This window comes from Hylobates moloch, unplaced genomic scaffold (assembly GCF_009828535.3).
Source record: "Hylobates moloch isolate HMO894 unplaced genomic scaffold, HMol_V3 SCAFFOLD_9, whole genome shotgun sequence".
Taxonomy (NCBI): domain Eukaryota; kingdom Metazoa; phylum Chordata; class Mammalia; order Primates; family Hylobatidae; genus Hylobates; species Hylobates moloch.
Window position 1 is genome coordinate 78,226,284 of NW_026652284.1, and position 22,647 is coordinate 78,248,930.

The 22,647-nt window shown below is 43.5% G+C and overlaps 1 protein-coding gene across 4 annotated transcripts in view; it reads left to right on the top strand.

The window, feature by feature from the left end:
• Positions 1 to 22,647, top strand: part of MATN2 (matrilin 2) — a 185,138-nt gene that overhangs the window by 75,770 nt on the left and 86,721 nt on the right. The gene's annotated exons all lie outside the window — the stretch shown is intronic.

Below are 22,647 nucleotides of genomic sequence, written 5' to 3' on the forward strand. Positions count from 1 at the left end.
GGTGAGAGAGGGCATCCCTGTCTTGTGCCAGTTTTCAGAGGGAATGCTTCCAGTTTTTGCCCATTCAGTATGATATTGGCTGTGGGTTTGTCATAGATAGCTCTTATTATCTTGAGATACATCCCATCAATACCTAATTTATTGAGAGTTTTTAGCATGAAGGGTTGTTGAATTTTGTCAAAGGCCTTTTCTGCATCTATTGAGATAATCATGTGGTTTTTGTCTTTGGTTCTGTTTATATGCTGGATTACATTTATTGATTTGCGTATGTTGAACCAGCCTTGCATCCCAGGGATGAAGCCCACTTGATCATGGTGGATAAGCTTTTTGATGTGCTGCTGGATTCGGTTTGCCAGTATTTTATTGAGGATTTTTGCATCAATGTTCATCAAGGATATTGGTCTGAAATTCTCTTTTTTGGTTATGTCTCTGCCAGGTTTTGGTATCAGGACGATGCTGGCTTCATAAAATGTGTTAGGGAGGATTCTCTCTTTTTCTATCGATTGGAATAGTTTCAGAAGGAATGGTACCAGTTCCTCCTTGTACCTCTGGTAGAATTCAGCTGTGAATCCGTCAGGTCCTGGACTCTTTTTGGTTGGTAAGCTATTGATTATTGCCACAATTTCAGAACCTGTTATTGGTCTATTCAGAGATTCAACTTCTTCCTGGTTTAGTCTTGGGAGGGTGTATTTGTCAAGGAATTTATCCATTTCTTCTAGATTTTCTAGTTTATTTGCATAGAGGTGTTTGTAGTATTCTCTGATGGTAGATTGTATTTCTGTGGGATCGGTGGTGATATCCCCTTTTTCGTTTTTTATTGCATCTATTTGATTCTTCTCTCTTTTCTTCTTTATTAGTCTTGCTAGCGGTCCATCAATTTTGTTGATCTTTTCAAAAAACCAGCTCCTGGATTCATTAATTTTTTGAAGGGTTTTTTGTGTCTCTATTTCCTTCAGTTCTGCTCTGATTTTAGTTATTTCTAGCCTTCTGCTAGCTTTTGAATGTGTTTGCTCTTGCTTTTCTAGTTCTTTTAATTGTGATGTTAGGGTGTCAATTTTGGATCTTTCCTGCTTTCTCTTGTGGGCATTTAGTGCTATAAATTTCCCTCTACACACTGCTTTGAATGTGTCCCAGAGATTCTGGTATGTTGTATCTTTGTTCTCGTTGGTTTCAAAGAACATCTTTATTTCTGCCTTCATTTCATTATGTACCCAATAGTCATTCAGGAGCAGGTTGTTCAGTTTCCATGTAGTTGAGCGGTTTTGAGTGAATTTCTTAATCCTGAGTTCTAGTTTGATTGCACTGTGGTCTGAGAGACAGTTTGTTATAATTTCTGTTCTTTTACATTTGCTGAGGAGAGCTTTACTTCCAACTATGTGGTCAATTTTGGAATAGGTGTGGTGTGGTGCTGAAAAAAATGTATATTCTGTTGACTTGGGGTGGAGAGTTCTGTAGATGTCTATTAGGTCCACTTTATGTAGAGCTGAGTTCAATTCCTGGATATCCTTGTTAACTTTCTGTCTCGTTGATCTGTCTAATGTTGACAGTGGGGTGTTAAAATCTCCCATTATTATTGTGTGGGAGTTTAAGTCCCTTTGTAGGTCACTGAGGACTTGCTTTATGAATCTGGGTGCTCCTGTGTTGGGTGCATATATATTTAGGATAGTTAGCTCTTCTTGTTAAATTGATCCCTTTACCATTATGTAATGGCCTTCTTTGTCTCTTTTGATCTTTGTTGGTTTAAAGTCTATTTTATCAGAGACTAGGATTGCAACCCCTGCCTTTTTTTGTTTTCCAGTTGCTTGATAGATCTTCCTCCATCCCTTTATTTTGAGTCTATGTGTGTCTCTGCACGTGAGATGGGTTTCCTGAATACAGCACACTGATGGGTCCTGACTCCTTATCCAGTTTGCCAGTCTGTGTCTTTTGATTGGAGCATTTAGCCCATTGACATTTAACGTTAATATTTTTATGTGTGAATCTGATCCTGTCATTATGATGTTAGTTGGTTATTTTGCTCGTTAGTTGCTATTGTTTCTTCCTAGCCTCGATGGTCTTTACAATTTGGCATGTTTTTGCAGTGGCTGGTACCGGTTGTTCCTTTCCATGTTTAGTGCTTCCTTCAGGAGCTCTTTTAGGGCAGGCCTGGTGGTGACAAAATCACTCAGCGTTTGCTTGTCTGTAAAGTATTTTATTTCTCCTTGACTTATGAAGCTTAGTTTGGCGGGATAGCAAATTCTGGGTTGAAAATTCTTTTCTTTAAGAATGTTGAATATCGGCCCCCACTCTCTTCTGGCTTGTAGAGTTTCTGCTGAGAGATCAGCTGTTAGTCTGATGGGCTTCCCTTTGTGGGTAACCCGACCTTTCTCTCTGGCTGCCCTTAACATTTTTTCCTTCATTTCAACTTTGGTGAATCTGACAATTATGTGTCTTGGAGTTGCCCTTCTCGAGGAGTATCTTTGTGGCGTTCTCTGTATTTCCTGAATCTGAATGCTGGCCTGCCTTGCTAGATTGGGGAAGTTCTCCTGGATAATATCTTGCAGAGTGTTTTCCAACTTGGTTCCATTCTCCCCATCATTTTCAGGTACACCAATCAGACGTAGGTTTGGTCTTTTCACATAGTCCCAAATTTCTCGGAGGCTTTGTTCATTTCTTTTTATTCTTTTTTCTCTAAACTTCCCTTCTCTCTTCATTTCATTCATTTCATCTTCCATCAGCGATACCCTTTCTTCCAGTTGATCGCATCTGCTACTGAGGCTTCTGCAATCTTCGCGTAGTTCTCGAAACTTGGCTTTCAGCTCCATCAGCTCCTTTAAGCCCTTCTCTCCATTGGTTATTCTAGTTATCCATTCTTCTAATATTTTTTCAAAGTTTTTAACTTCTTTGCTATTGTTTTGAATTTCCTCTCGTAGCTCAGAGTAGTTTGATCGTCTGAAGCCTTCTTCTCTCAACTCATCAAAGTCATCCTCCATCCAGCTTTGTTCCGTTGCTGGTGAGGAACTGCGTTCCTTTGGAGGAGGAGAGGTGCTCTGTTTTTTAGAGTTTCCAGTTTTTTTGTTCTGTTTTTTCCCCATCTTTGTGGTTTTATCTACTTTTGGTCTTTGATGATGGTGATGTACAGATGGGTTTTTGGTGTGGATGTCCTTTCTGTTTGTTAGTTTTCCTTCTACCAGACAGGACCCTCAGCTGCAGGTCTGTTGGAGTTTACTAGAGGTCCACTCCAGACCCTGTTTGGCTGGGTGTCAGCAGCGGTGGCTGCAGAACAGCAGATTTTCGTGAGACCACAAATTCAGCTGTCTGATAGTTCGTCTGAAAGTTTTGTCTCAGAGGAGTACCCGGTTGAATGAGGTGTCAGTCTGTCCCTACTGGGGGGGTGCCTCCCAGTTAGGCTGCTCAGGGGTGAGGGACCCACTTTAGGAGGCAGTCTGTCCGTTCTCAGATCTCCAGCTGCGTGCTGGGAGAGCCACTACTGTCTTCAAAGCTGTCAGTCAGACAGGGACCTTTAAGTCTGTGGAGGTTCTTGCTGAGTTTTTGTTTGTCTGTGCCCTGCCCCCAGAGGTGGAGCCTATAGAGGCAGGCAGGCCTCCTTGAGCTGTGGTGGGCTCCACCCAGTTCGAGCTTCCTGGCTGCTTTGTTTACCTAAGCAAGCCTGGGCAATGGCGGGCGCCCCTCCCCCAGTCTTGCTGCCGCCTTGCAGCTTGATCTCAGACTGCTGTGCTAGCAATCAGCGAGACTCCGTGGGCACAGGACCCTCCGAGCCAGGTGCGGGACACAATCTCCTAGTGTGCCGTTTTCCAGGCCCGTTGGAAAAGCGCAGTATTGGGGTGGGACTGAGCCGATATTCCAGGTGCCGTCTGTGTCCCCTTTCTTTGACTAGGAAAGGGAACTCCCTGACCCCTTGCACTTCCCGAGTGAGGTAATGCCTCGCCCTGCTTCGGCTCGCGCACAGTGCGCTTCAGGGACTGCCCTGCACCCACTGTTAGGCACTCCCTAGTGAGATGAAACCGGTACCTCAAGCAGAAATGCAGAAATCATCCGTCTTCTGTGTCGCTGGGGCTGGGAGCTGGAGACCGGAGCTGTTCCTATTCGGCCATCTTGGCTCCACCCCCTGAAGAGCCTTTTCATCCACTGTCTTTATTAACTGTACCCTAAGGAACTGTTTCCATATTTTATTATCTTCTATAAAACGTGGATTTAGGAAGAGTTATTAACCTTGGCTGGGAGTGATTATTCAAGTTCTGTTTTAGAGGGGTGCAGGGACCCACTTGCTTTGGTGTGGGACACTTTATAGGTGTCCTAGATTTTAAAAAGGGGGTAAGCAGATGTAATATATTAGAACTCGCATTCTCTTTTTTGGCTAAGTGCCAAAGACTAGACAGTATACTGATATTTGAGCCAGCACGAGGTAGTCTACCCCTTAAAGGACAGAATTACTCATACACTGAGTACTGTGTCCTTACTTTTTAAAGTTATGGATAAAGCCACTGAGTTAACCCACAGATGACCAGGCTACCAAAAGCAAGTCATGAGGAAGACCAGCCCACATGGAAGCAAATAAAACTCAGCTAATCTGACACTTAGTTCATGCCATACATAACTGTTGCTATGTGTAATTGTTGCAATGTGTCGTTGTTGCAATGTGTCATTGTTGTTATACCTCATGGCAAGCAATTAAGCATTAATGGAAAGCAGTTTGCACAAATGGCTGTAATTAGTGTCACATTTATAGAGGCCAACCACCTTTTTCATGTTTCCTCTCACTTTTTTTCAGTTTCGGGGTCGAGGGGTTGGCTGGAGTTCTCCCTGCCCCTCAAGATTAGGTAACATCTACTTGACCCTCCAGTTCTGTGTGGCCTGTGGAAGCCCAAAGCCCTCTGGACTCTGAGTCGCAGGGGTGGGGTGGGGCGTATGTGTTCTTAGGCTCCTCTCAGACCCCAGGGTCCCAAGTTGAGTGCAGCCTGAATCATTCTCATCTTCCACTTGAAGATCTGACGCTTCCTCAAAATCCACAACAAAAAATCACTCCCACCAAATACTCACGGGTTTCTTAGAGTTTCCTAAAGAACTGGGGGAGCCTGGGAAAGGTCATCTCACACACTGCTCAGCAAACAACCTAGAGATCTCTTTAGACACTCCCCTCTAGACACCTCCACCTCTTCAGGTGTTCCACCTCCCCACAACCATCCTCTGGAGGCACCCTTCCTCCTCTCCAGGCATCCTCCCCTCTGCCCCAGATGCTTCTCTGGCCCATCTCAGCCTCCCAACATCTTGCCCACTCCCTTCCTGCCCTTTCTCCTTCTCCTTCTCCGTCTCCTTCTCCTTCTCCTCCTTCTCCTTCTCTTTCTCCTCCTCCTCCTCCTCTTCCTCCTCCTCCTCCTCCTCCGCCTCCTCCTCCTCCTTCTTCTTCTTTTCCTTTGTTTTTTTAAGACAGGGTCTTGCTCTGTCACCCAGGCTGTAGTGCAGTGGCACAATTATGGCTCACTGTAGCCTCAACCTCCCAGGCTCAAGCAGTCCTCCCACCTCAGCCTCCTATCAGGGACCACAGCTGCATGCCACCATGACTGGCCAATTTTTGTAGAGATGAAGTTGCTCAGGCTGCTCTTGAACTCCTGAGCTCAAGTGCTCCATCTGCCTCAACCCCCAAAGTGCTGAGATTTACAGGAGTGAGCCACTGTGCCTGGCGCCCTTCTCTTCTTAGGAGCACAAGGAATTCCTCTCCTTGTCTCATGTCCCACTGAGTGACTGGGATCTGGGAATCTGCTGATATTTATTTTCCGTGGGCTGGCCTAGCCAAGCCAGAAGAATTCTGACACCAGCAAATAAAAAATAAAATGTTCTGGCCCTCATTTTATGAGCAAGGCCTTCCCCCACACAGCACGGTTTGCCAGACTCCTGCCTGGGCCTACCACAGGCCCTGATGTCCCCTGGATCTCAAGTACTGCTCTGGCCTTGGATTCCTCCTGCCTAGGGATGTGCCACAGGAGAACATGAAGCAGACCCTGCCTGGACTTCAGACAGACTGACCAGGGGGAGGGGCAGGGAGGCCTAGGCGGAGAAGGGCTTGGAGCTCAGGGCTGGGTTTCTCAAACTTCAGTGACTAAGAATGAGCCAGGAAACTGACTCCTGGGCTCACCCTCAGAGATGCAGAGTCAACAGGTCTGGATTTTCAATGAACTGACGAATGACTGCCACACTTTGAGATTCACTGGCCTCGGGCAGTGAGGGGTCCCAGGGAAGGGCTTAGCAGAGCTCTGCTGTCCCGTCTGACCCAGCTCTCCAGTCACCCTGAAGCAGTTAAGCCATCTTAACCTTCAGCCCGACTTAGCTTAATAAGTGTGTAGTGATAAAGAACAGGTCTCTCTCTTTCAGAAGAGGATAATACTAATAACTCTTTTGCTTTCCCAAAATTGGTGTACCAGGGGCCTTGGTGGAAGAACAAGGCCTTCACTGTCCACAGATCTGGGCTTGAACCCTGACCTTATCACTTACCAACTATGGCTGTCTCACTCTGAGCTGGTTATTTAAACTCCTTGACTCTTAGTTTCCTTGCCCATAAGATGGGAAGGGTGGTAACAAATCAATACCTATCTCACTGGTTATGTCCTTGTTAGGCCCTGTTTTTGGTCTAGGGGACAGTTAAAAACTGTGCCAAGTGAAGGCTGTGCCATCTACTGACCCCTGCTGATGAGCAGGGACCTGTGCCTGCCAACACCGAGAGAAACTCACAATGGGCCTGGAGAGGAGGCATGTACTCCACTTCTGGAAGCTATTTCCACTTAATTTCCTTGTCCTGGGCATAGCTGGATAATCTCCCAGATGAAAAGCCATGTGGGTGACACCTCCACCCCAAAGCACCTCTTACTCCCTAAGAAGTGCTTGCCATTCATTCTTCCATACAATCATTGACTGGTTCATTTATTTTTTCATTTAACAATTGTTTTTGAGTATAAAAATGTGCCAGGCAGCATGCAAAGTACTAGAAATAAAATAGTGAATAACACAGCCATATTCTTTCTTTTTTGGAGCTCACATTTTTGCATGGGAGTGAATCAAATAAACAGGGTAATTGCAACCAAAAGTGACTGCAATCCATGTCCACCTCAGTGTGCAACACACGAGGTCAGGCCTAACTATAGCCATTTGTTAGGTGTTTACCATGTGCCAGGAGCTTTCCTGAGTGCTTTATATCTGCTGTCTCATTTAATTCTCACAATGAGCTCTTAAAGTGGGTTTTATCACTCTCATTTTACAGATAAGCAAAATAAGGAACAAAAAGATTAGATGATTTACCCAAGCTCACATGGCTAGCAATGTGATCAAACCAGAATCCAAATCCTGTTATGTCTTGCTCTTGGCCATCATTTGAGACTGTCCCATGACCCTAGAGGACCCCCAGATGGCAGCAGGACAACCCTTCAATCAGAAAACCTTCCCCAAGCTGGGAAGACAGATAGGTTCCTCAGCCCACTAATCCCGGGGAGACTTAGAACTAATTCAGGACTAACATTCAACAGATTGTTACTTCCCCAAGTCCACTGCTAATTGCTGTGGTACTGTCATCACACAAAATAATAGTGGGAGGGCCTCTTCAGCAACTGCCTTCAAAAACACACACACATACACACTATAGAATATATATATATATATGTATATATATATATATATGTATATATATATATATTTATATGTCCTCACCATTGTATATTTATAATTTGTGTGGAGAGGGAAAGCAGACACAGTTGATCCACACATTCTTTGAATGGTGATGGACCTTGGCTATTAGACTTCTGGCTTCCTCTCTTATGGAACTTCAGAATTCTGTCCCCTCCCTGTGTCCCAGAGGGGTGATGGTTCTTACAGAATCAGGTTATTACAAAACACCTGAATCCCATATTCAGACAGCCTGGATCAGCGGTTGAGCTGAAATCCTACTTGTCTATGATTTCCACTTTTATCCTATTTCTGCCATCTGAAGCCATATACCAAAAAGTTATTTCCTTATCCAAATAGAGAAAGCCCTTCAATTATTGTAGAGTGTTATTCCCACACACTGACCCCATTCCTATCAATTTTCTCTTCTTCAGGGAAAAACACATCTTTTGATGACCTAGTTTTGGGTCTCTTCACTGTCCAGGTAACATTAAAGAATCTTAGCTTCCATCACTTCTTGGCCTTTTGGCTAAGATCAAGGCGTAGAATTTTATCTTCCAAGTTGTGTCTATATGGGCAATTTTGAACATACTGGACCTCAACATTGTGGATTCCTTCCGCCTTTCAAAAAGTCTTCCCTATCCAATACCATTATATGAGATATATGCAAAAGCATCAGCATAATACTAGAACAATGGAATTTTATGTTCCTTCCTTTTCCCATTGAAAAAAAATGGGGGGAAAGAAAACCTCATGAAGTGTGTCCCTCTTCATATGCTATTTCACCTTATCCTTCCCCTTCCCAGAATTCCTGTCCTACTAACAAGAAAGAACTTTATCTTGTTTCTTTTTCTTGATATATTTTCAAAATAAGGCATTTTCCCTTTCTTCTGGAACATTTAATCTATCTGGAAGCTGATGATAATAATGCAGCATTTAGAAAAATCCATTTGGCAGAAAATGTAGACTTCTTATCCAGCTTAAATTTTTTTTTCTTCTCTCAAGAACAATACCAAATGCATTTTACTGCTTTCATTCTTTGGAAATGTTCCCAACATTATTTTTCCCAAGCTACATAAGTGATTTAATAGATTTATGTTACAGTTTAAACAAGGAGCATGACCCAGAAAAACCACTGAATTATTAGAGAGAGATAACTATAACCAACATTCTTCATGAATTTAGATGTGAAAATTCTTAAAAATTTAGCAAATAGAATTCAACAATATGTAAAAAGAACAATACATCAAGACCAAATGGAGTTTATTCCAAGAATGCAGGTTTGGTTTACATTCAAAAATCAATCAATATAATTAATCACAGTGGCCAGGTGTGGTGTCTCATGCCTGCAATCCTAGCACTTTGGGAGGCTGAGTTGGGCGTATCACCTGAGGTCAGGAGTTTGAGACCAACTAGCTAACATGGCGAAACCCTGTCTCTACTAAAAATACAAAAATTAGCCTGGTATGGTGGTGCATGCCTGTAATCCCAATTACTCAGGAGGCTGAGGCAGGAGAATCACTTGAACCTGGGAGGTATAGGTTGTGAGCCGAGATTGCACCACTGCACTCCAGCCTGGGCAACAGAGTGAGACTCCATCTCAAAACAACAACAACAACAACAACAAGCCACTAAAACTAATAAATGAGTTTAGCAATGTTGCAAGATAAAAAGTCAATATACAAAAAATTACTTCATTGTATTTCTGTACACTGGCAACAAAAGTCTGAAATTGAGATTTTAAAATACCAGGTATAATGGCATCAAAAATATGTAAATTAGGGATAAATTTTAAAGATGTGTATGATTTACACATTGAAAAATATAAAAGATTTCTGAGATTAATTTAAAAAGACCTAAATAAATGGAGAGATATATCCTATCATGGACTGGAAGACTTATGGCCAAGATGTCATCTCTTTCCAAATTGATCCATAGATTCAAAGCAATCCCCTTCAAAATCCTAGCAGATCCATTTTTTTAGAAATCGACAACTGATTTTAAAATATACATGAATGTGCAAAAAAACTAGAATAGTCAAACCCAGTCAATTCTCATTATTCCCAGTAGTTATGATCTATAAAATATACATAAACACTAAATTGCAAATTCTGAATCATTGCTCCTAGATGAAATACAGAGTTGGGTTCCTGAGAGCTTCCAATCACAACATTCGTCAATCAATACATAAACTTGCTTGATGTTCTGTTTAAAAACACGTTTTTGAGTATATACTGTTAATTCATTAACATTGAAAGCTATTGTTCATGTTTGAACGAAGTACTTAGGAACAATAGACAGCAGATCAGCACTACTCTTGAGGGCCATTTTCAACAGCAAAATCACCAACAAGAAGTACAAAAAGGCAAAAAATGTGGCACTGCATAGACCACAGAAAGGATGCTTGTTTATGGGATGAGAGCTGAAATAAGAAGACAGAACATTGCCTTGTTTGACCTTACCTGGGAATATGTGTCCTGGGTGACTCAAAATTTTTGCCACTCTGTGTATGTCCATGAATGGCTGAGAAAGTGTCATGGGTATTGACTTGGGGTTACAAGCAAATTTTAGCAAGTAGGCAAATTCACAAATATGGAATCTGTGAATCATGCACATTAAACAAAACTTCAAAAAAGATAAAGTTTGTCTTTAAATTTTGTTTAAACTACCTGATTTCAAGACTAATTATAAAGCAACAGTAATCAAGACAGTGTGGCATTGGTATAAAGATGAACATATAGAGCAATGGAACAGAACAGAATCGAGAAATAAACCCATATGTATGTGGTGAAATGATTTTAGACAGAGTGGGAAGGCAATTCAATGAGAAAACAATAATGTCTTCAACAAATGGTGTTGCAGCGATTGAATTGCCATGTGCAAAAAAGCAAGCAAACAAACAAAAGGAACATAGATCTTGTCTTTACCTCATACCATGTATAAAAATTAATTGAAAATGTATTCTAAGCCTAAATGCAAGAGCAGACACTATTAAATACCTTGATGAAATGGTAGAAGAAAAATCTTGGTGACCTCAGGTTGGCAAAGATTTCTTAAATAGTACACAAAAAGCTACAAAACATAAAATTAAAAAATCAATATACTTCATCACAATGAAAACATTTGCTCTTCAGTACTCTGCTACTAAAATGAAAAGGCAAGCCACAGATTGGGATAAAACATTTGCAAAACATATGTCCAACAAAGGACTTTAGAATATAAGGAATTCTTAAGACTCAGTACCAAGAAGACAAACACTACCATAAAAATGGGCAAAATATTTGAATAGACACTAAACCGTGGAAGACATATGGGTAGCAAAGAAGCATATGAAGAGATGCTCAATGTTATCAGACAGGAGATATCACTATACCTCCACTAGAATGGATAATTTTTTTTTTTTTTTTGAGACAGAGTCTTGCTCTGTCACCCAGGCTGGAGTGCAGTGGCGTGATCTCAGCTCACTGCAACCTCTGCCTCCTGGGTCAAACAATTCTCCTGCCTCAGCCTCCAAGTAACTGGGTCTACAGGCACACGCCACCAAGCCTGGCTAATTTTTTTTTTTTGTATTTTTAGTAGAGATGGGGTTTCACCATGTTGGCCAGGCTGTTCTTGAACTCCTGAACTCAGATCATCTGCCCACCTCAGCCTCCCAAAGTGCTGGGATTACAGGCATGAGCCACTGCGCCTGGCCAGAGTGGATAAATTTTAAAAGACTGACTATACCATGTGTTCGCAAAATTGGGAACTGGAATGCTCATACACCACCAGTGGTCATGTAAAATGGTTCAGCCACTCTGGAAAACAGCTCAGCAGTTTCTTACAAAGTTAGATATTTACCTATCATGTGACCCAGCCATTCCACTTTTAAGTATTTACTCAAAAGAAATAAAAGTTTATGTCTAAAAAAAGATTTGAACACAAATGTTCACATCAGTTTTACTTGTAATAGCCCCAAACTGAAAACAACTCACATGTTGATTAACAGATGAATGGGTGATACATTGCAATACATGCATCCTGTATAATACTCCTCTGCAGTGAAAAGAATGCACTATTGAAACATGCAGTAGCCTGGATGCATCTCCAAATCACCATGCTGAATGAAAGAAACCAGACCAAAAAAACAGAACATACCATGTGGTTCCATTTGTATAAAATTCTAGGAAATGGTACCTACTCAGTAATGACAGAGAGCAGATTAGTGGGTGCTTGGGGCCAAGGAGTGGGGAGCAGCAGGGAGAGGGATTACAAAGCAGCATCAGGAAACTTAGGGGGGTGATGACTATGCTCATTATCTTGATTGTGGTAATGATATATTGATAAGCCTGATTTATCAAACTGTACACTTGAAGTATGTGCAGTTTATTGTATGCCAGTTGTCATTCAATAAAGCTGACATTCATTAATCAGAACAAGGTTTCGGAAGTAAGTAGTGGCGCTGGACCAGACTGCCTTTCTGGAATAGCTTGTTTGTGGCATCAGTGGAGGATGAGAGAAGGAATGTAAGCAGGGATAAATTATGGAATGATTTGATTCTCAAGCTAAGTTCCAACAGTGTCCTTTGTTGAGTAGGGGAATTGAACACAGGGTGTCAAGGGCAAAACCAGGTCATTTTAGTAAATTGGGCTGGCAATAATGTATGTGCTGGATTAGAGGTAGAGAGTGGGGCAGGGATGCCTTCACTAATCCGCTCATTCATTCAGTACCTGTGGATTCCCCTCTATGGGCCTGGTACTCTTATGGGGTATTTTTCTTACATATTAGGGACCCAAGAAACATTCAGATCTTGGCTTCCCTTTTGCACCCCACACAGAGAGCAGAATATAAAAGATCCAATTAGAGAACAATTCTAATCAGTCCAGTCAATTCAGTGTATGTTTCTTACACCCACAGAATTAAGTAGGAGACCACGGCAACCATCCCAGCCCCAGGGAGGAGTTTATGATATCAGATAGGTGATGGCTGGTGGGGTCAGAGTAATTGAGACTGATGGATAACTTCAGAGAGGAAATCTAGTTTTCAGGGCAAATGGATGCGTCCAAGAGAAAGCCCACACACATGGTTGGGTGCAGCTGGAGATGGAGAATTCCAGTTCAAGGAAAAGGCCTGGGCAGTATGTGCTTGGTGGTGGTCACTGACCCTGAAAATAGATGAAATCTTGGAGGGAGAAAGCGGGTGTGGAAAGTGAAGGTCAGGATGTGAAGCTTTGGGGCAGCCCACAGTCAGAGCGTGGGTCAAGGCTAGAAGGGTGAGCAGGCCGCACGCACACACACGCAAAGCAGCTGCCTTCACTGACAATCAATAGCGGCCACCTGAGCTGTGGCTGAGCTGCTGTGAGCCGAAGCAGTGGGCTTGCTGAATGCCGTCACCCAGCTTCCCCTTGACTCTGGCTGTCAGGCCTGGGTCTGGGAGCTTAGGGATCATTATGTGCAGTTTGCTCATCCTCTGGCTGTGCCAGGGCACAAGGTTTTCTACAAAAGGAGGAATCTGGGGTGAGTAGAGCCCCATGGGAGAACTGAGCTGACTAAATGTGAGTGGAGAAATGCCAATTATGAAAAAAAAGTACGTATCAGGGGAACATGAGCTTGAACCTTGCACAGCTTTTCCTCCGCTTGGCTGTTTTTATGAGGACCCAGGCAAGTGGTTCTCAAAGTGTGGTCCCCCCGGAAAACAATATCAGCTTTGCCCGGAACTTACTAGAAATGCAGGTTCCCAGGCTTACCCTAGACCCACTGAATCAGGACCTCTGGAATTGGGGCCCAGGAATGTGGGTTTTCCCAAGCCCTCCAGGGAATGTCGATGTATGCTGCAGTTTAAGGACTACTGACTTAGATGTTTTAAATAAGATCTCTCCCTGGGAGCATCCACTCAAAAGGGGGTTTATATTAAGAACATAATGTGACAACATTTGTTGTCAAAATTGATTTGGAAATTGAAAACCACTCTACAGGAGTAGGACATTATTCTTGTTTGTTTATTTATTATTTTTGTCAACCTCATTCACTCAGATTTAACTGTATTTTAAAACTTTGTTTCAGAGATTCCCCCCTTCCTCCTTTTCCCTTCCCCAAGGAAAACTAAAATCTTGTTAGTGAACAGGAGAATTGATTGAAAAAAAATTCAACTGCTGCGGGAAAGGAGGAGACTAGGCACAGCTGGAGTTTGCCTGAAAGGATAGTTTTTCTCAGTGACATTGGGTTTGTTTTGTTTCTTTCAGTGTAGAAGCACAAGGCTGATGACTCATTTACCATTGGAAGACTTTAAATCCAAACTGCAGTTGTCAAAATAAGATTAGTGCTTTCAGACGTGATGAAAGAGAGGGCACGGTCTCGAAAATGCAAGCTTGGGTTTTGCCTGCATTTGTGGAGCCCTAACTCATAGCAAGCTTTCCTGTGGGAGTGGGCAGAGACCCCATCGTTTACCCAGTTGAGTGAAATGGCAGCCCTAATAACCCATTTCTCCTTCTCTCTTGCTGTGATAAACAATTTCTGATTTCTACATCTCAGGTTAAATAACAGCAAGAGCTATAAAAAGTAGAGGGTGTCTGCTAAAGGTGTTCATTTACTTTAACTCCAAAGACGAGATTAAACTGTCATGGGTGTCAACAGCGTGCAGTGCAGCTTGTCTAAAATTCTGAAACGTTGGTGAAAACCCTTTGATTTAGCCCTGGATGATGGCCACAGCCTTCGCCCCGTGCTCCGTGCTCCCTCCTCAGTTCTCCCTCCTTCTGGTGTAAGCAGATGAAAGTTTCCAAGTTCTCTGGACTGAGATGCAGGCGCCAGGGATTCTGAAGGAAGGCACTTAATCTAGGGTGCATGGGAGCCTCTGGGGAAACTGTGGTTGGGTTTGAACATAGCTTTGGGGCTCTTGGCAGCAAATCTTCACTAATTAGTTTCACCTGGGAAGACTGAGTTATCCCTCTTAAAATTCTCCAGGCACTGAAAGAAGCAAGCAGATTTTGCTGACTGTCAGATACACGCTAATGGTTGCCCCCTGGCAAGGCATATCTCAGATTTGGTCAGGTCTTTTTGTTATGAAATTCCAAATTACCTACTTTGCTGTATCACTTCAATTTAGCATAGAACTCAAAAACCAAACTTGGCCAGAGGTACATTTTAGAACGTTAGGATCTAATATTCATGTTTGTAGGGTTTTTTTTTTTTTTTTTTTTGAAGCAGGATCTCGCTCTGTCTCCCAGGCTGGAGTGCAGTGGCACAATCATAGCTCACTGTAACCTGGAACTCCCTGACTGAAACGATCTTCCTACCTCAGCCTCCCTAGTAGCTGGGACTACAGGCATGTGCCACTGTGCCTGGCTAATTTTTTAACTTTCTGTAGGGACAAGATGTCGTTCTGTTGCCCAGGCTGGTCTTCATCCTCCTGCCTTGGCCTCCCAAAGTGCTGGGATTATAGGTGTGAGTCACCGTGCTGGCCCATGTTTGCAGCTTTTATAGGTACCCAATAAAGTGAAACTAATTAGAATTGGGATGTGAGCAAAATTTGGTTGAAGTTCACCTTTCTCCCATGCTTAAATAGGTATGCGCCACTGACACTTTTCCCCCTTGATTTAGGAAAGGAGAAGGATGCTAACATTTGTTGAATACTTACTGTCAGCCCTGCACTTTGGGAGGCCAAGGCGGGTAGATCGCTTGAGCTCATGAGTTCAAGACCAGCCTGTCCAATATGGTGAAACCCTGTCTCTACAAATAATACAAAAGTTAGCTGGTATTTTACTGGGCGCGGTGGCTCACGCCTGTAATCCCAGCACTTTGGGAGGCCGAGGCGGGCGGATTACCTTAGGTCAGGAGTTCGAGATCAGCCTGGGCAACACGGTGAAACCCCGTCTCTACTTAAAATACAAAATTAGCCGGGCATGGTGGCACATGCCTGTAATCCCAGCTACTCGGGAGGCTGAGGCATGAGAATTGCTTGAACCTAGGAGGCGGAAGATGTGGTGAGCCGAGATAGTGCCATTGCACTCCAGCCTGGGCAACAAGAGTAAATCTCCGTCTCACCAAAAAAAAAAAAAAAAAAGTTAGCTGGGTATGGTGGTACGTACCTTTAGTCCCAGCTACTCGGGAGGCTGAGGTGGAAGGATTGCTTGAGCTCGGGAACCAGAGGTTGCAGTGAGCCTAGATTGTGCCATTGCACTCTAGCCTGGGTAACAGAGCCAGACCTTGTCTCAAAAAAATTAAAAATAAATAAAATAAAAATATCTTCTGTGAGACAGATGCTTTGCCCATCTAGATTATCTCACTCAACCCTACAAATAAGATATTTAACCTCTTTATGAAAACTGAATCTCTCGAAAGTCCCTTACTTGAAGTCATCACCCAGCTGGGGCCAAGTCTGGCTCCAAAGTCGATATTCTTTTCACCTGCCTGCCTCACCCCTACCCTTTCTGAGGAGACGTAACTGACATCCTGTCCTCCCCCAGTGGTGGCTCCCTTCATCATTTTTCATATCACCTCTTTCAGGTCCAAATAAAAATTTGGAGAAGGTCAAAATCATCTTTTCAGTTCACACTGTTAAAAATGGAAGCCTGCTCTCTCACCACTCTCAACTCCCCTTTCCTGCTTACAACGTTCACAGATTTTTACCTATTTGCTTTGTTTACTATCAATCTTCTGTCAGGGATGTGCTGCTAAATGTTTAACAATCAGGTCTCCAGGAGACAAAAGCTCTGATTTGTAGTGTCTGCCAATTTCCATGGTGTAAATACTCCCACCATGGACATTTCAAGCTACCAACTTGGCCTCTTTGAATGCAGCTGTGGGAAGAGATGCACATCATTGTGTGAGTCAGTACGAGCTGCCTCTAGCACATGACTGGCCCCTCACTGGACCATCAGCTCTGTAAGGGTAGGAATTTTTCTGTTGTTGTCCACTGATTCACTGTTGTTTTCCCAGCACTCTGAACCATTTCATCATTGAATAGATTTATTAATTCAGTCATCCACAAATCCTTTTAAAATTGGCCACATGTCAGATGCTAGATATTTGAACTAGCGTGCTGAGCAAGACAAGCACTGTGGCTGCCCTATGTGGCAGGTGAAATAGACATGAAATAATTAGTTGCAAATTAAGCATTAAATTATAATTGTGATGAGGATTACAAATGGAAACTCTAAGGGAGGACTTTACCCCTAGTGGTAGGTCAGAGCTTCCTGAGAAAGCAGCCTTTCAGGTGAGTCCTAAAGGAGGTATGAGAGTTAGGTAGGGGAATGGAGGTGAGAAAGAGGCTTGAGCATTCTAGGCAGAAGGAATGACCTTTGCAAAGGTCCCAGGACATGAAGAAGCTTGATTTGAAAATGGAGAAGGCCGTGTAAATGGAGCAGAGAAAATAAGAGGAGGCTTGAGACAAGACTGGAGAGGTGAAGGGGTGCGTCTTGTAGCCCCCTTGACCATCACATTAGAGTTTTTGGACTTCATCCTAAAGCAGTGATAAGCCATTAGGGTTTTAAGCAGAAGAGAGGCAGGAGCAGATTATTCTGGCTACAGGAGAATGCTAGGCTGGGATGAATACAGGAAAACCAGTTAAGAGGTTGCCATGGCTGTTCAGCCAAGAGATGATGGTGGCTCCATGGTGGCAGGGGAGATGAAGAGAAGTAAATCCAGGATTGACTGGGTCTGAGGGGTACAGGAGAGGGAGGAACCCCATGACTTTCAAGTTTCTGTTCCCATCTTCGACCCCAGGGTAAAAGTTAGCTATTCTAAAAATTCATCTTTGCTAAAGAGAAATTAAAGAATACTTCAGAATCATCCCCAGCGGTCCCATTTCTGCCCGGTGACATTTATTAATTGAGACAGTGCTCTAGGCTGCCCAGCAAGGGAGGCTGTCAAGTCAACAATAGATGGCTACTAAGCACTGACTATGTGAAGTGCATGGCATTATACAGGCACTGTAAGGAACACCAAGTCTTAGAGAGATGGCCCTGTCCTTCACAGAGCTTACAAGAGTAGGTAAGAGAAATGAGTTAGGAACATCTGACAACCCTGTGCTTGTGTCACATGAGTATGAGAGTTCGTTCATCTATTCAACAAGTACTTGTTGAGCAAGGACAATGTGCCAGGCACTGTGCTAGATACCAGGATGCAGTGGATAGCAGGGCACACAGGTTCCCTAACTGTCATGACAGCTTTTCTGGTGTCCATAGCTGGGGGCTGGATCTGAGATGTCATTGTGCTCTTGATACAGGACAAGTGAGCCCCAAAGTGGGGCTTAGGCCATGAGGGTTCTTGGTTTTGTCCAGGAAAGAATTCAAGGGCAAGCAGAGGTAGAAGTAAACAGCTTTATTGAAGAGACAGTGTTACAGCCCTGGCAGTGTTACGCCTCCGTGACTGCTCCTGCAGAGCAGGGCTATCCTTATAGGCAGAGAGTAGGTAGTAGCTCAGGGCAGTTTTACAGTCATATTTATACCCACTTTTTTTTTTTTTTTGAGATGGAGTTGCCCAGGCTGGAGTGCAGTGGCACAGTCTCAGCTCACTGCAACCTCTGCCTCCCAGGTTCAAGTGATTCTCCTGCCTCAGCCTCCCAAGTAACTGGGATTACAAGCACCTGCCACCACACCTGGCTAATTTTGTATTTTTAGTAGAGATAGGGTTTCACCATGTTGGCCAGGCTGGTCTTGAACTCTTGACCTCACGTGATCCACCTGCCTCGGTCTCCGAAAATGCTGGGATTACAGGTGTGATCCCAGTGGCCTATACCCACTTTTAACTGCATGCAGATTAAGAGGCAGTTTATGCAGGAATTTCTAGGGAAGGGATAGTAGCTCTTGGGTTGTCAGGTCATTGACACGGAGGGGGTGGTAACTCCCAGGTGTTGCCATGGCAATGGTAAACTGACATGTCACACTGGTGGGCATGTCTTATGGAAAGCTGCTTCTGCCCCAGCCCTGTTTTTGCTAGTCCTCAATTTGCTCCTGTGTCCAAGCCCTGCCTCTGGAGTTGAGTCCTGCCTCCTACCTCACTCTGAGCCCTCTTCTGGTGTGTGAATACCTCTTGCTGGGGATGAGGAGAGGCAGAGAGACTTGGAGAGAATTTTGTTCCCATCTCAGTCATCTTCTGAGGACCCCACATCTAATGGAGGAAGGTATTCTTAGGACTTTAGGGCCATTCCTCCTGGGAGGCAGGGCATCTGGTCCTTTTTCATTGTTCATTCAGCAAATGAACTCTTATGGAGACCAAATACATGTGCTAGGCTCTGGAGAGTCAAAACTGACCCGCTTATAATGGGGCAGACAGCCGTGATCAAGTCCTTCCAATACCATGGGATCAGTGCCGAAATGCTAGAGCAGAGCCATGTCTATAGTGCTGTGGGGGCCCAGGGGAAGAAGCCTTAGGTCCAGCCAACTTGAAGCAGGCTTCCCACAGGAGGTGACATTTGACTGGGGTCGTGAGCCATTCATGGGGGTCACCAGGTGGAGAAGGTGGAAGGCTGTGCTGGGGCAGGGGGAGCTCTGGACACAGTGCTTCTCATCCTTCAGTGAAATCCTCCTGGCCTCAGAGAGAAAGAAGGGCTGTTTTTCAAAAGTATAAGGAATCATCCAAAAACATCTGTATTTGTTTCAAAAGGAAATGGCCACTGCCAGAAAAACAGCAAAGTTGTTTTGTCAGAACCCAGTCTGTATTTATTCCTTTGTCTTTGTTTAATTAGATTAATCCCTGAATGGTTTCCCTTGGGTCGGTACAAATCGCTCGTGGCCATAAATCCCCAACAATTCTAAAAACAGTAAGAAAGGACAATCCGCGTGAAGCCAACTGGCAAGCTTGCTGTTTGTGGGACAGTTCTGGGATGTGAGCAGTAATCTTGTACCTGCACATAGGTGTTTGGGGTTCTTTTAGCCTCTTGGAGAGGGGAGCAAGGGTGACAATCACTCAGATTTGTTTATAAGAGGAAAGCTGAACCTTAGGGTCTCAGTCATTAAAGGGGGAGACTGACTCCTGGATCTGGGCACTTTCCCCATGGAGGATTGTGGGGACCTTTTATCTGTTAGGTTCAATGACATTCAGCCTGGCTGCACAGTGGGGCTACCTGGGAGCTTTGACAAACACCACTGCCCAAATCCCACCCCCTCTCAGTCTGATTTAATTGTGGTGGGGAGTACTTTGGCATCAAGATTTTCAAAGGTCCCTGCTGCTTCTATAGATGGGAGCTTGCAGTTACTCACAGACTCTTCTATGGATATCCCAGCCCGTCCTGAAAGGAACAAGCATATCCTTGCCTTTCTCTACCTACCCTGTGCAGGGAAGCCTTTTAGAAAAAAAGATTGTTCCTTCAAGGTCCTGGTTCATTGCTTTTGAAATGGTGCTTTCAAAAGGGTTCTTTTGTAACAGGTTAATTTTTTTGTCTTCCTCCATTATTATAAAAGTTCCTGTTAGAAAATTTGAAATCAGATAATTATAAATAAAAGAATGAAAAATCACCTGTATTCACGCCACTACTTGGTAACCATGATAGGTAGGGTTCCTGCCAGACCCCTGATAGGGGCAAGGCAGCATCTGCAGTAGAGATTGGGAGGACCCAGGTGGAGAAGCTGCTGCCACCCTTCCAGAGCTGGTTCCAGCATGCTGGAGCGTCACCTCCCAGCCGTCAGGACTTCATGCAGGGACACTGCCCACCCACTTAGGGAGCTTAGAGTCTAGTAAGAGAGACACAGTACATCCATCGCTCCATAAACACATACGGAGTTAACATTATGATTCACGCCAGAAGGGAAAAGTGCAGGAGTGGGCTGACAGCCGATGAGTGAGGCCAAAAGTTTAAAGAATGTTTAAAGGTCCTCATAGCAAGAGGTTAATTTTCTCATCACCATTCAGGCAACCTAAAGCTACTTCAGCCCGGAACTCAGAAACCGACTGCTGTTCCCAAGAAAGCAATGCTTTTCATTGAAATTTGCTAGAGGTCCTTAAATTCTCCCAGACCTGAGAGGATCTGTGGTGCTGCCAGACTTATCCTTCCAAAGCACAGCGTCGGTGAAATTGCTGGTCTGCCTTTTTAAGGTTTTTCCCTTGAGTGGTCCCCTTTGCCCGCTGATTAGAGTTCAGCCTACTCAGCCTGTGTGCGGAGATCCCTCTGCCTCTGGTGTCAATGGTCTTTCCCATCCTCTCTTCTGCTAATTCCCCTGGAATTTCCAGAGCAGAATTCAGCTGCCACGCCTCTCCTGCTTCCCTCTTCTGTTTACTCACACGTCCCAAGCTTGGAGTGCCGTTTCTCTTTCTCCATACCTGCCAGCCTTTCCCAGTCCTCACTAGACTTGCAGTAATCTGTCCCAGTTCTGAACTCCCATAGTTTTCTTGGCACTTCTCTTAGGGATTTTTATCATGTCCTACCTCGCATGTTAGTTATTTAGGTGGCATCTAACAGCCACTCTGGCCTTTCTGTTCCTCAAATAGGGTCAGTTTGTTCTTCAGGACCTTTGCATTCACTGTTCTTTTGGCCAAAAATACTCTTCCTAAAGCTTCATGTTGTTAACTCGTGGTAGAATACAAGCTGCGTGACAGCAGAAACCCCTTGTCTGTTTTGTTCACCATGATACCGCCAATGCCCTGGACATAGTATGTGCTCAACACGTATTTATTGAGTAAATGAATGAATATCGTATGAGTCAGACATTTCTTGTATCTCTGGCCTGGCTCATTTAGGTTTTGTCATTCTTTGATTACTCACTACGATTTTTGTATTAGCTGAAGTTTTCTTCTGGTTATGGGTGTTTTCCTTACATCTGAATCCACTGGAAATCTACATTGGACTTTCTGGTTGGAGTTCCCAACTGGAAATTTAAGATATAAACATACTGGTGAGAGGTAAAAGAATTTGTGTCTATAAGGCCTTTTTTTTTTTTCATCTACTTTATTGATTTGGGAGTGAAACTTCTTTTAGGAGTTTAAAACCAGGATTCTTATTTGTAGAATCTTAGACCTAAGCGTTTTTAAAATGCGATGATGTAAGTTTTAATGTTTAAAATTGTTTAATGCATTTAATAGAAATGTTGAATCAAATCAGCTTTTATCTTTTTAAAAATCAATTTGATATTTCATATTTACGTAAAAGCATAATAAACTGTGAAACTCAAAGGTCTAGAAGATGATATGAAAATGTAGCCATTGGATTCAGGAATTAATCAAGCTTTCTAGGTAATTAAGTTTTTTAAAATCATACCTGTTGTAGTAGTGATAGCTTTTTTTTTTTTTTTTCGAGACAGAGTCTTGTTCTGTCACCCAGGCTGGAGTGCAATGGTGCGATTTTGGCTCACTGCAACCTCCATCTCCCGGGTTCAAGCCATTCTCCTGCCTCAGCCTCCCACCTTCCGAGTACCTGGGATTACAGGCGTGTGCCACCACGCCAAGCTAATTTTTGTACTTTTAGGAGAGACGGGGTCTCACCATGTTGGTCAGGCTGGTCTCGAACTTCTGACCTCAGATGATCTGCCCGCCTTGGCCTCCCAAAGTGTTGGGATTACAGGTGTGAGCTACCGCGCCCGGCCAGTGATAGCTTTTAAGCAGAGAAAATTCTCTTTAATATATTCAACCCCTTTAATGCTCTCTGATTATCTCCAGTTTTAATGGTAAAATCACTGGTACAGCTAGCTGTTTCATGGTATCCAAGCTGTTCTCCTTGCTGGGAAATAGTGTTAGAGACTGAGTCAGTGATGGATGGAAGATGCTTTTAATCTTTTCATCCACCAACATATTCTTAGTTCTGTTGCAGTAGATACATACTGTAAGTCCGTTCCTACATTGCATGTGAATAAACAGCCAGAGCTTAGCACTTTGTGGACATGTAATAAATATTTGACCAAAATAAGACCACGAATAGACATGTATCTATCTCTCCCAGGTAATGTTTTTTACCTCTACCTAACCTCTTTTGGCTTCTCCGTTTTCCTCGTTTGTTACTAGATGAATATGTAGAGCACAAAGAGGGTTTTCAAAGAGCTTTGTCTCATTCCTTCTTATACCAGCAACAGAGCGAGATTCTGTCTAAAAAATT